At 43.9% G+C, this 4,035-nt stretch overlaps 1 non-coding gene across 1 annotated transcript; it reads left to right on the top strand.

The window, feature by feature from the left end:
- Nucleotides 1–2,316: 2,316 nt before the first annotated feature.
- trnas-aga (transfer RNA serine (anticodon AGA)) lies at nucleotides 2,317–2,398 on the top strand. Its single transcript has one exon. It is a non-coding gene; the product is annotated as a tRNA-Ser (tRNA).
- The last annotated feature ends 1,637 nt before the right edge of the window (nucleotides 2,399–4,035 follow it).

Raw genomic sequence — 4,035 nt, 5'->3', positions numbered from 1 at the left:
AGCGCACGCAGACACAGGGAGATTGTGCAAACTCCACACATTCAGTTGATTGAGGCGGGAATTGACCCTGACTCCGTGGCATTGTGAAACAGCAGCGCTCACGATGGTGTCAGCGTGAGATGGGACTTATTTGCCTTCTTTAATTGGGAAAAATCTATGTCATTGTGAGCATCTGGAAAGACCAGTTCCTTCGCCAGAAAAAGAAATGAGTATGTCATTACCTTTGTTTGTTTCATATCCAAGAATACTCAGATCAATAACTCCTTTGAATGAATAATTTTGACTCAATTTGGCTGCAAATATCTTGTCCTTACTTTGTGCTTTTCTTCTTTGACATTGGTGTCTCGCACCTGACAAATGGCAGCAAAGGTATGAATGGAGATGGAAACATGTAACTCAAGTCAGCGGAGGCTTTCAATGAGATCACGGCTGATTTGGTCAATGCTCCGGGGGCGGCGCCAATAAAAGGTGTCACGCAGCTCGTCTAATTCCACATCCTGAGCTCGAAATGACCAGATGTCTCTCGCTGAGTTTCGGCAGGGTCTTGCTTAGACGACACAATGACACGTTTTCACTGGAGTGGATCATGAAATCGCGTCGGGACTGCGAATAAAACGATGGAAACTTCCAGCAGAGAAGGAGGCGACCCTGAAGCAGGCAGCTGAGGACAAATGTTTCTCCTTTGCCACTGAAAGGCACTGCTTCACAAATTGGAAACTTCGAAGTGAAGCAGTGTTGGTGATTTTCTTCGCTGCTTGTTCACCTTTTTAATTCTGATTCCGTGAAAGTCCATGACATTACATATCGACATTCTGCCAGTAGTGAGCGTGTCTGTTGGGCCAGTGGCGTAATGGATAACGCGTCTGACTTCGGAGCAGAAGATTGTAGGATGGAGTCCTACCTGGCTCGAGGGGAATGTCTGACTTTAACTGTGCCCCACGTTGACGCTAAACTGTGATGTCGCTTCTGTGCTTCCACATTTGTCCTATTATCCATTTCAAATTCCAGCTCACCACAACGGAGACCTCTGTCGCTTTGGGGGTATCTTTCTGTTTGTCTCCCTTTGTGGGTGAAAATGAGCATGCGTTCCTCAAAAGAGTTACAAGTCGTTGTGCAAAGGTCACACATCTGCCCCATTATTGTGCCATTTAAGAACACAGGATAAAGTCATTGACATTTGCACTGGGAACATTAGAACACACGAAACTTTGGGCCAAAGTTGGAAACTGCGACTGGAATGATTGGCTCTCTGATTAGCCGCGATGCACACAGGCGGAATGGCCTTTTCCCACTTTGTAAATCTACGAGGACAAATTGAAAATAATCTGCAAGGAAAATGTTCATAAAGGGTGTTTTATTTACACTAAATACGACAGTATCTATCGCCTTGTCTTGTTATTTACTTGTGAGGATTCGATACTCTCAGAACCGTGGCCCGGATCGTATTCCGGCTCATGGAATGGTTGTATTGTTCAGCTAACATGTCGGTGTACCAGTACTTCTGCCGATTTTCCGATGCGAGCAGGTCATTGGTTTTGTCCACAACATTATGAATGTTAACATAAAACAAATAGCTGCAGTTGCTGGAAATCTGAGCCAAAAACGAAAATTGTTTGCGGAACGCAGAAAGACTGGCAACAGAAACATCGACTTTCCTGCTCCTCGGATGCTGCTGTCCTTTTCCAAAATTTTCTGATCTAAAATCAGGTTTCCAGCATCTGCAGTCCTCACTTTTGCCTCGTTCCTTCAGTGTCGCTGGTTCCCAATTCAAGAACTCCATCTCTAGCGGTTTCATGTCTGTACCTCCATGCTGTCGAGTTGAAGAGTGAAGAAAAGTAACTCACCCCCTCCATCTCTGGGGTAATTAGGGGCTGAAAGTGAATCGTAAAACATTGAAGTGTAACTACAAGCGACTTAATCTCTGTCTTTTATTGGGAACCATCTCTTTCATTGTAACCATCAGGAAAGACCATTTCGTTCGCTAAAAAGAGAAATGATTATGTCACTAACCTTTGTTTGTTTCATGTCCAAGAATACTCAGATCAATAGCTCCCTTGATTACCTCTGCTGGTCATGTTCGCAAAGAGGTCGAGCAAATTGCCGAGTGTGATTTTCCTTTCAATAAATAATGTTGAAGCAATTTAGCTGCAAATATCTTGTCCTAACTTTGTGCTTTTCTTCTTTTACATTGGTGTCTCGCACATTACAAATGACAGCAAAGGTATGAATGGAGATGGAAACATGTTACTCATGTCAGCGGCAGCTTTCAATGAGATCACGGCTGATTTGGTCAATGCTCAGGAGGCGGTGCTGTCTGTAGTCATGGCCGAGTTGTTAAGGCGATGGATTAGAAATCCATTGGGGTTTCCCCACGTAGGTTCGAATCCTGCTGACTACGTTATGAATGCTTTCCTGAATGGAACTATTCAAAAGTTCAGAAAGCCTGTTTTGCAAACCAGGCCTGTAATTTGAGTAGACTTGAGAAACTCGAGTTCTTCATCAGAAATGCTCCACATTTAAAACATTATCTCTGTTTCTCTTTCCAGATACACTGCTCGACACATCGGGTTTCTGCAGTAGTTATTGAACGCCCTGAGCAGAGGAGTTGCTTTTCATTAGATTCCTTTCATCCCATGTCCTCTGTTCTCTGACTCTGGTCATTGGCAACACTTCCTCCTACTCGTCAGAGTACTCATTCCCCACCGCTCCCTCTGCCATCATTACAAACGACCGCAGGAAATTGCCACTTAACCATCTTTGTTCCAAAGTGAAACTCACCAGCCTCGGAACTCTCTCCACCAAACGGGACTTCTCATCCCTGGACATGGTGCAAGCCAGAGGATTGTGAAGAGTTACTGTGAAAATATTGTCAGTTGGCAGTTGGAAAAATGTTTAGGAAGCAAACCATATAATTTAGGCTCCAGCTTTGGAAATCTTGAGAAACCCTTTGGGAAATGGAATCATAGGAGATTGAAGAAGTGTAAATTGTCAGTCCGAGTAGAGGAAGGGACATTGACTCTGATCTTCTCGGCACAGGAACTGATCTGAGACATTGAAAGAATTCTCGCTCCCGGACGCGAGGAATACAAACTTCATCTGGACTGTGGGACAATGAAAAACTCTGGAACACTCAAGACAATATCCAAATATTGACTGAGATTACTTCAGTACGAGTACTATAGATTGGTCAGTTTTTGTCCACTGTGTGCGGGAGGGCTTCCTGACACAATATGTAGACATGCCTTCAAGGGAAGAAGCCACTTTCGATTTAGGACTGGGTAACGAGCCTGGCCAGGTTTTAGATCTGGAAGTAGGTGAACACTGTGGAGACATCGATCACAATTCTCTCAGGTTTACTTTCGTGATGGAAAGGGATAGGTGTACTCCACGGAGCAAGAGTTTCAGCTGGTGGAAGGGAAATCACGATGCAATGAGGTAAGATTTAGGATTCGTAGAGTTGGGTAGGAAACTGTAGGGGGTGAGCACATTAAAAATGTGGAGCTTATTCAAGGAAAAGCTCCTGTGTGTCCTAGATAAGTATGTACCTGTCAGGGAGGGAGTAAGATATTGAACGCGTGAGCCGTGCTTTACTATGGAAGTGGAAACCTTGGTCAAGAAGAACAAGAAGTCTTATGTTCGGAGAAAACGTGAAAACTCAGTTCGAGCGCTCGAGGGTTCCAACGATATCAGGAAAGACCTAAAAAGAGAGCTGAGAAGAACCAGGAGGAGACATGAGAAGTTGTTGGCAGATAGGATCAGGGTTAACCCTAAGGCTTTCCATAGGTATGTGAGCACTAAAAGAATGACGAGAGTTAAATTTGGGACAATCAAGGATAATAGTGGGAAGTCGTATGTGGAGTCAGTGGAGATAGAGGAAGCACTAAATAAATATTTTTCGACAGAGTTCGCTATAGATAATGAAAATGTTGGCGAGGAAGATAGAGAGATACTTGCGTCTAGACTAGAAGAGATTAAGGTTCACATGGAAGAGATATTAGAAATACTGCAGAGTGTGAAAAGAGATAAGTCAGCTGG

This window comes from Chiloscyllium punctatum, chromosome 28 (assembly GCF_047496795.1).
Source record: "Chiloscyllium punctatum isolate Juve2018m chromosome 28, sChiPun1.3, whole genome shotgun sequence".
Lineage (NCBI taxonomy): Eukaryota > Metazoa > Chordata > Chondrichthyes > Orectolobiformes > Hemiscylliidae > Chiloscyllium > Chiloscyllium punctatum.
Note: the sequence above shows the minus strand (reverse complement) of the source record. Positions and strands in the feature narration are given on the sequence as shown.